This window comes from Arachis duranensis, chromosome 7 (assembly GCF_000817695.3).
Source record: "Arachis duranensis cultivar V14167 chromosome 7, aradu.V14167.gnm2.J7QH, whole genome shotgun sequence".
In the NCBI taxonomy this organism is placed as follows: domain Eukaryota; kingdom Viridiplantae; phylum Streptophyta; class Magnoliopsida; order Fabales; family Fabaceae; genus Arachis; species Arachis duranensis.
The window spans coordinates 23,414,401-23,425,438 of NC_029778.3; positions in this window are offsets into that span (position 1 = coordinate 23,414,401).

Here is an 11,038-nt window from a genome sequence, read left to right on the forward strand (position 1 = left end):
GTTTGCATATCTTTGTTTTTGGGTTATTTTCCTTCCTTTTTCTCTTCTTTTAGGATGGCCATCAAGAAGGGAAACGAAAACCTCTAAATGGGGAGACAAACAAGTCTCGCCGCACAATTTTTGGAGAAAATGCATCAGTTGTAGCAACCCGTCCACTTGCACATCTTTGCATGCACCGAGGACGGTAAAATCTTTAAGTGTGGGGTGGTCGATACCGACTTCCGTGGGTTAGTTACTTTCTTTCCAACACCAATGTTTAATTTTCTTTGTTAATTAGTTGTTGCATTGCATAATATATTGCATGTGTAGTTAATTACTTGCATTTATGTACTACTTGGTTGAAGTGATGAATTCTTTTCCAAGAAACTATTTTATAGCATTTTACTAATTTGAATTAAAATTTTTGTTGAACTTGCTTGAAGAATTTTATTTTGGAACATGGTTTTAGAGCTCGAACACACAAAATCAGTGAGATTTTGAACCTATTTGATTGGTTGCATCTTATCAACCAATATTTTATTTTGGTGTGTATTGCTCTCTCTAAAATTGTGATCTTTGTCTTGCTTAATTTTATATTTCTATTGTTTGATATATGCATGCACCTACATGATTGAGGCCTTTATTTCACTGAGCTTACATACCCATATGGCTTTACCTTTTTCTTTATCATTTGCGAACCAATGTTGAGCTTTTTTAACCCCATTTATTCTTTACTTTAGCTCATCACTAACTCTGAGCGGAAAACAATAATGTCCTTAATTTGAATCCTTGATTAGCTTAGACTGGTGAGAGTGTTCATGATTTAAGTGTGAGAAAGTTGGGTTTGAAAACATTTGGTTTGAGAATTGGGTGTTGTATATTTTTTATGAATTAGTGAAAAAGATAGTCGAGCACATATTCTTGCATTCAATACCTTAATCATATGCATTGGAAAAAAAACAAAGAAATGAAAAATAAAAAAGAAAAAAAGAGAGAAAAGAAAAGAAAAGGAGCGAATGATAAAAGGGGACAAAATGCCCCAAAGTAAATGGCGATAGCAATGCATATGTACTATACCCAAAATTCGGATGTATGAATATGTAAAAAACATAGTTAATGGGTAGTTAGATTTTGTATTTTGATTACATTGATTGTCTTAAGTTAGGTGGGAAGTTTAGGTTAATCAAGGATTCAGATTTTAGTTCATTTGACCAAATACAATCCTACCTTGACCCTAACCCCATTACAACCCTTAAAAGACCTCTTGATACGTGTATTTGTGCATTAAAATTTTGTTGATTGGTAGAAGAAGAGTAAGTCTTAGAAAGCAAGATTAGTAGAGAATTGAGAGAATCGAACCTTAAACACTAGAGTGATTAGAGTGTATACACTTCCGGTGAAGGTTCGATGCTCGATTCTTTGTTCCCGGCTTTCACGAGCTTTCTTCTTGCAAGTCTATTTGTACTTTATTTTATGATTTGAATTAGTGGAATCCAGTTTATAATTGCTCTTGGAGAATTTGATTTACTTTTAACCAAGTAGGTAGAATCATTTTTACATGTAGTTGCATTCATATAGATAGCTCGCATTTAATAAGTTTTACCATTCTTCTTCACTCTTATGGTGCGCTTGAGCTTAGCATGAGGACATGCTAATGTTTAAGTGTGGGAAGATTGATAAACCGCTATTTTTATTTTGTACTGAATTGAGTGGATTTTATCCATTATTCTCACACTTATTCATAGAATTCGCATGTTTTACATTTCCCTCCTAATTTTGTGGTATGATTGAAAACATGCTTCTTTGGCCTTAAATTTGCTAATTTTAATCCTTTCTTATTACCATTCGATGTCGTGATATGTTTGTTAAGTGATTTCAGGGTTTATAGGTTAGGAATGGCTTAGAGAATGGAAAGGAAGCATGCAAAAGTGGAAGGAACACAAGAAATTGAAGGAATTGCTAAGCTGTCAATCCTGATCTCTTTGTACTAAATCGATCATAACTTGAGCTACAGAAGTCCGAATGAGGCGGTTCCAGTTGTGTTGGAAAGCTAACATCCGAGACGTCAAAATGATATGCAATTTACCATAGTTGTCTTGCAGTTAAGTGATGCGTACGCGTCGCCCATGCGTGCACATCGCAGGATCAGCATGACCAGTGCAAGAGGCAATCGACGCGTACGCGTGCCCAGGAATTGTTCAGCGATGCGTACGCGTAGCCAACGCGTACGCGTGACGAGCGTCACATGCTGCAATTTACAGAAAATGCTGGGGTCAATTTCTGGGCTACTTTACTTTGGACCAAGTTTCAGGCTCGAAAATACTAATTAGAGGCTGCAAGTGGAGCTGGAAGGGGGATTCAATCATTCACACTTTTATTCACACAATTTTAGATTTTAGATGTAGTTTTCTAGAGAGAGAGAGAGAGAGGCTCTCTCCTCTCTCTAGGTTTTAGGGTTCTTAGTCTTGTTCCTTCTTAATTTTAGAATTCTACCTTGCTTTAATTTAGTTTTCTTCTACTCTTATTTGTTCTAGAACTTCAATTATTTACTTCTCTTATTGATCCCTTTATTTTGCTAATTTAGTTTATGAGTTCATGTGTTACTCTCAATTTTCATTAATGCAATTTATGTTTCATGTTTCTTATTGTTCAATTGCTTTGCTATTATTATTTCTTTATTTTGGTTAGTTTTAGATTTTGCTATGTCTTGTTAGTTTTTTATGTTTTTATGTTATACCTTCCAAGTGTTTGATAAAATGCTTGGTTGGATTTTAAATTAGATTTTTATGTTCTTACTTGGATTGATCAATTAGAGACTCTTGAGTTATCAAAATTCTTTTGTTGATTGGTGATTGAAAATTGTTAATTGGCTTAGGTTTCACTAAATCTAGTCTTTGATTAAGACTTGTGAATTTAAGTTGATTTTGCTCACTTGACTTTCCTTCATTATTAGAGGTTAACTAAGTGAAAGTAAAAGGCAATTACCATCACTATTGATGATGATAATGAGGATAGGAATTCCATTTCTCAATCCTTGTTAGGACTTTTCTTAGTTGTTATTTTATTTCATTGTTATTTACATTACTTGTCTCTTATCACAATACCCAAAAATTTACTTTATCATAACCAATAATAAACACTTCCCTGCAATTCCTTGAGAGACGACCTGAGGTTTAAATACTTCGATTAATTTTATTGCTTAAGTGACAAATAATTTAAATATTGATTGAGGTTTAATTGTCGGTTTAGAACTATACTTGCAACGTGATATTTGTGTGAAAATCTTTACCGACATTTTTTCTCCGTCAACAAGTTCTTGTAAAAATCTCTTATTACACTCTTAATCCTAGCTTGATTCCTCACCAATCTGCCGCTTATCACCAACACATCAATCTAATTACTTCTTCTTCTTGCTGAGGCTAAATTATGAAAATATTTAGCGTTCTTATCCATGTATTTAGCATGTCGGGACCTTGACATCTGCTTCCAATGGATTTTCTTCCTGACATACCAATACTTACAGAAGCTAACTAGAGCTCTCCTTCTTGCCTCCACAGTCCCATCATAAACTCCATCACTAGCCAAATCATCCAACCTTCAAATCAATATCACCAAACTTCTCCTTGTGCCATCTACTCAAATGTATCGTTAAAGCCTTCAACTTTTCAGTAAATTGAACATCTTCTAGACCCCTCCATTTCTCCTTAACCATTTTGAGAAACCCGTCATATGTGAACCAAGAATCCAGACTTCGAAATGGCCTCGGCCCCCCTCTTAATCTACTGTCCTCCACTATCAAAGGACAATGATCAGATAAACCTCTTGACCCATCTTTAAGTTGCATCTCAAAAAATTGTTCAAGCCATTCCAGGCTAACAAAGACTCTATCAATGCGACTATAAGATTAGCCTCTAAAGCATGTAAATTTGCGATCATTCAGTTCTAAATCCACTAACTCCATATCCCGTATCCAGTCTCTAAAATCTTGCGCTGATGCAGTTAAAGCATTAGCTCCTTTTCTTTCTTCCACTCTCACAACCTCATTGAAATCACCCATATAACAAATTGGGACTTGGCATACTCCAGCAATAAAACTCAACTCCTTCCACACAATTAGCTTCTCCTCCCTGACATGTGCACCATACTCCAAACAAAACACACAATGGAAATTATTGCTCAGCAACACCCCTTCCACACACAGCCACCTCTCCCCTTTATAACAGTTACTCAACTTAAAAATTATTTTGTCCCACATTAATAATAGACCTCCAGAAGCCCCTTCGGAACCCACATATTCCCAATCCACCGCATCATTTTCCTAAATTTGTACTACGTCAAACTTAGTAACTTCATTCTTCTTTGTCTCGATCAAGCCTATTATATTCATATTATTTTTTCTCTTAAAATTTTTAACTATACCCACTTTTTCAACACCCCCAATACCCTTCACATTCCAAAAACTATAAATCATTTAAGCACATTATTACATATCTTATTCTGGTTTTTAGGCTAACTCCTTCTTCCTTTCTCCTTTTGCTTTGCTTGCCTTCGTTTCTGTGTAAGCACTTCATTCTGAGCTTGAAGAGATACCAAAATATCGTCTTCCTCATCATATGAGATAGCCCCTGATTCCATTGCCAAGGTCCAAGCAACTCTGTTTTCAGCCAAGTCTTCATCCCAGTTTTTATTTGCTTTACAATATTTTAATCACAGATTACATTCTTTTCAAAATTCTCAACACCCTCCAAGTTCCTGATCGTCCCATCCTCTTCAAAGTATGTTCTCTCCCTCAGAGTATCCTCTCCCCCTGAATCCGCTTCCTCTACTCCATCATCCCTTACCAATCTTGTAACGGTGTTCTTCTTTACACTCTCATCGAGACTTTCGTGAACCATATATGATATGGCATCAATTTCATTCAAGCTCCCTATTATTCTTCCCCCTTCCTCCCCGCCCAATAGATTGTCGCCATCTATTACAGAGTTGTTGATCGCGTGAAGCATCCCCGCACAAGAGAATATATAATATAGCTATATAATATATAATATAATACAATATATAATATAGCTATATTTTAATTTTAATATAGTTAAAAAATGTCATGTTGTACATTTCGATTGTCAAATTTATAATTATTCATTGATAATGATATATAAAAGAGATAGAGTGGTTGAAGGAATGAGAGGGATAGATAAAAGGAGAGAGAGGAGGGAGAACTCTTTAATTTTGGAGGAAAAGATTTGATTTCAATTGTAATGAGAGAATGATATGTGGCACATTTTGGTTGTAAAATTAGCAGAGATGACGGAAGAACTCTTTAATTTTAGAAGAAAAGATTTGATTTTAATTGTAATGAGGAAGTGATATGTGGCACATTTTGGTTGTAAAATTAGTAGGAAGGAGGATAGAACTCTTCAATTTTGGAGAGAAAGATTTGATTTCAATTGCAATAAGGGAATGACATGTGACACATTTTGGTTGTAAAATTAGTAGGGATGAGGGAGGAACTCTTTAATTTTGGAGGAAAAGATTTGATTTTAACTGTAATGAGAGAGTGATATGTGGTACATTTTGGTTGTAAAATTAGTAGAAAAGAGGATAGAACTCTTTAATTTTGGAGGGAAAGATTTGATTTTAATTGCAATGAGTGAATAGCATGTGGCGCATTTTGGTTATAAAATTAGTAGGGATGAGAAAAGAACTCTTTAATTTTAGAGTGAAAGATTTGATTTTAATTGTAATGAGAGAGTGACATGTGGCACATTTTGATTGTAAAATTAATAGAAAGGAGGGTAGATAACTTTGTAATCAACGAGTTTAACGATCATTATTACTAACTTAATAATCAAATGATTATAATATCAATCGAATGTCTATAAAAGGCATCTTTTATATCTCAACAAAGAATAAGAGAACATACTCACATGATTAGTTTTATGATTTTTGTATGTCCACTACAAAAAATTTAGTCTATGGATACGGTGAAAAAATTGTGACTATAGTTATAGTTAATGAAAAGAGTAACTATAGATAAAATTCTAACAATTACATGATTGTGATTCTTTTAGGTTTGGTGTATAAATTTTTAACTCATTTTTTATTTATTATTTACTTCAATTTTAAAGTTCAGCTGCTTTATTTTTGTTGGACAGACATTCTGCTTTTAATATTTATATACTTTTTTGTTTTAGACTTCAGCTCAATATCTAATCTATTCTATTATATAAAAATCGGATATCTGCACTTAATGATGGAGTTGACGTGGCATGCTTCGGAGAGTGTTTTTCGATTTAATTATTTTAACTCATTCAATACAATTTATTACCATGACTTAATTATATCAACTAATTGATTTGATTAGATATTTTAAATATTAATATAATTTATTATAATATATATTGTTCATTTATAAAATCTGAAATAAAATAAATAATTTGTTGTTTATTCTAATTGAATTCACTAAATTTAATTATACATTATATACGAATTAATAATAATTTATAAATCACTCTAATTTATAATATTCAATAAAATAATTTGTAAATCACTTTATATTATATATGTATTAACAAAATATTATATATATCTTAATGTGTTAATTAAATATTATATACGCACCGAAAAATAAATACAAAGATAATTTATATAATATTGATAATATTATATTAGCACGGTGATTTTTTTTGTTTTGATATCATATAATATTGATAATGATAATATTATTATATAGTATTATATAAACTTTCTAATATTAGTATAGAAAATTAGAAAATTATTCCTTATAATAATCATTTTTAGTGGAATAGTGTGTTTCTTATATAGTATTGATAATTGTTGCTTAATTTAAAGTAATTGTATGTTGGTATCTTAAATTTATTTTCAATAATGACCTAAATAGATAAATCTATAAATAGACAAATCTAATTGAATTGAATGATTATATAAAATATTTTATATTATTAATATACTAAAATTAAATTCATTTTTTGGTACAGGATTTTATAGGTAAATTTTATACAAAATTAAGTTATTTTTTATTTTTTTATTTGTTTTATCTGTGTTACTTTATTTAATTTTAAGTAGCGTCATATTTACAATTACCGCCAGTATGATATTTTATAAAATATGAAAATCAATTTTTTTTTATAATTTAAATATCAATGTTTGAGTTAATTTTAATTTAACTTTTTTAAATTAATGTTATCTTTCATTTAGATCTTAATTAATTTAAAATACAAAAATACTAATATATTTACTGTCTCTTTAAATAATCATAACTTTAATTTATTTACTGTCTTTTTTTTCTTTTATATTTTGTTTAGCAAAAATAATATATGGATTAGGATGGAGTTAAAAAATACTCTATACGATGCATGTTTGGTACTGATAAATTCATATAAAATAGAAGAGAAGAAAATAGAAAGCTAAAAAATACCGAGTTGAATGGTGTAAACAGATTCATTAAAGCTAAGTGTCTGTGGGTTCTCATGTCTCATCTCATTTTTCAAAGTTCAAACACATTTTAAATGTATGAATTTTAATTATATTTATTTTTTCCCTCTTCAATAAATACTACAATCTCTTCCTATTTTTGCTATAGGCTTGTCTTTTATTTAAAAAAACACACACAAAAATGTAAAAAGAAAAATTAAAGAAATTAAAACTGTTATTATATTTTAAAAAATTAAATGCTCTTTTAATTAAATATCTATGTAATTTTTATCTAGATATATAAATTGTATTTTAATATATTGAGTGGTAAATATAAAAAAATATATAATAGATAAGTTAAAATAACGAATAATGAGATATCTATCTATTCTATTTATTCTATTATATAAAAATCAAATTTTTGCACTTAATGATAAAGTTGACGTGGTATGTTTCTTAGAATATTTCCTGATTTATTTCTTTTAACTCATTAAATATAATTCATTACGGTGGATTAATTATATCAACTCATTGAGATATTTAAGTATCACACAATTTAATATTATGTATATCAATTAATTGAATATAATTGTTAGAGTATAATTAGGATCAATTAGATCAATTAGCATTATTTAGTCACCAAAAAAAAATTAGCATTATTTAACATATCTAAATATTTATTATAGGATATTACGTCTTTATTATTTCAATTCTCTTAGCACCTATAAATACCCTTTTATATTGTATCATTTTACACAACTTGAATACACACAAACCTTTTCTCTACTGCTCTCTCTTACCCTTTCTAATAATAATAAATACAGTTTAATTTAGTTAGAAGTTTATTATTTTATAGTCTTCTATAAAATAATCTTTTTATTACTTTGGATATTTTAACTCTTTTTTATTTTTTTCTCTTTACATGTAATTTTGTTGTGCATTAACTTTGTTTATTTAATGAAAAATATACTCAAGTTATTTCTATTAATGTATTAATATAATTTTAATATTTATATGTCACTAATAATAATAATATATAATATGTCTAATTGTAAAAAATTTACTATTTTTTATACGATTAGATTAGACATATTTATATTCAATTTATTTGATTATTTAATTAAAATTAATTATATTAAAAGATTATATTAATATTATGATAGACTAATTATATTATTATTCATTAATTATATTAAAAGATTAAAATTATGATAGATTATCATTATTTTATTATTTTTATTTTTTGATATTAATTAAGATGTTTAGCTTCTTTTTATTATCATTTTTTATTCTCTTATTCTTTAGCTTCTTTTTATTATTATTTTTTATTCTCTTATTCTACGTGTTTATTCCCATAAATCTTGCTAAATTAAATAAGGTACTGTATATCTTTTTTTATTCTTCTTTTATATACACATAAAATTTATTAAATTATTTCTCTTCCATCTAATAATTTTGTTTCTCTTCTATTTATATTTCTTTCCTTCAATATTTTATTGGTTCTTATTTTTCTAAATTTTATTTTAATTTATATATTTGTTCTTACTATACCCAATTTTTTAATTTATGTGTAATATATATTCTTATTATGTTATAGAAATATGATTTGATTCCATTAACTTACCAAATTTTTTTGAAAAATCTAAAGCTAAAGCACAAAAATATATTTATAGATATTTTACTTTAATTTTTTAACTAAAAAATATAATATTTTTTGTCATATTAGTTGGAATTCAAAGTTAAATATGAATATTAATTTTTGAAATAGAATAAATATACTTTAAATTTTTTGCATCTAAAAATAATATTCTATCAATGTTAGAATTATTTAGATAGATAAGTAATAATGAATATAGAATTATATAGGATGGATAGAACTAAGTACATCTTTTTATTGAAAATACGAATTTAAAAATATTATATTCAATTCTCAATAGTCAACCTCTCATTGAACCATTGTATTTTCAAAAGATTTTTGAAAAAATGAAATAATTTTAGGTGTATAAATTTTGTAAAAATTTAATTAATTTAAGATATTTATTATCGTTGATTAAAAAAGTAAATTGAAATGACAATTTGATATTTCTATACTCTTAAAATATTATTTATTTATTTTTCATGCATTCTTTATCATTCAATGATCACATTAATATAATTTAATTCAATAAAATTATTTATGATCATTTGATTGAATAAAATTTTTATTTTAGCTGAAAATTTTAGGATTTCTCAACCTCAAGATCATCCATGTTAAATCATTAAAAAATATAACTAAGAGCGCGGAAACGTCTCTTCATTCGAGAGTATGATTGAGATCAGAGAGCTTGGCTCTTGTGGTTCTTTGATCTTCGTCAACCAAAATCTTCTGTATTTTTTATATGTAATTCTTTGATCTTTATCAACCAAAACCTTCTGTATCTCTGATAAGGCTGAATTACAACCCTACCGTGGAAAAAGAGTTACGAAGGCGAGTTTGATGTGTTGGAGACCAAAATTCTAAAGTCATTATTTATATTTGAGTGTGACACTCATTAAACCCTAAAACTCAAATAAAATAGTATCTATGATTTTAATCTCATTTATCCAAATCAAAAGTAATAATGACTTATTTAATTTAACATTTATGACAATAAATGAGATCACCGTTATATAAGTCATTTAATGTGAAATTACTTAATTTACGATTATAATTAATATATGTATTATCCACAAATATATTAAGAAATAATAATTTCCTAACAATCTTCTACTTGGGTTATAAATATATATTTTTCTGAGATAACCTCTTATAAATTTTACGCGTAAATCTGAATGTTATTTCTCTTATTACTTTAATAATCTGATCTATCTCATATATTAGTTATGAAATTACCGAAATTTTTATCACATTAGTGTCACAACAAAACTACGATGATCCCATACTAAAATACTCAATCACATAGATCAAATTTGGATGAGAAAATTCAGAAATTACATGCAAAAATGATCTCATACATGTCTTTTTTTAACTTGAATAAAAATTCTATTTTATTCGGTGACAGACTCAGATGAAACTACAACGGCAATATCCGAGCATAGCGAATGTGACTAAGTGATGAGTCTGTAGAAGAAGAAGAGAAGAACTTAACAGACTCACAATGAGAGAGAAAAAGAGAGAGAGAGAGAGGGGGAAATTTACATAGAGAAAAGAAACTCGGCATGAGAATGGTGGCGACAGGCTCAACAACGACGGTAATGGGATGAGCAGTGCTGATGACATAAGCTGTGAACAGTGACGGACCCAGAAAAATTTAGTAATGGGGACAAAAATATAATAAAATTTAGATATAGATATTTTTTGCTTCCCACAATATTCAACAAGTTAAGGACTAATCCGTCATGAATTTGAATTCTATTTAAGAATCTACAATTGGCCGGCAACGAGTTGCTATACATACGAGACATAATTCAAACCCTCAATACTTATTTTAGCGGACGACTAAGTTGATCACTTGATCAATCTAAATTGGTTTAGATATATTCAAAATTTAAAATTAGAACTATCTAATACATATTGATAAGAACTAGAAATATACACACAATCATTATTATAATATTTAAAATAACAAAAAAAATATTTATAAGGATC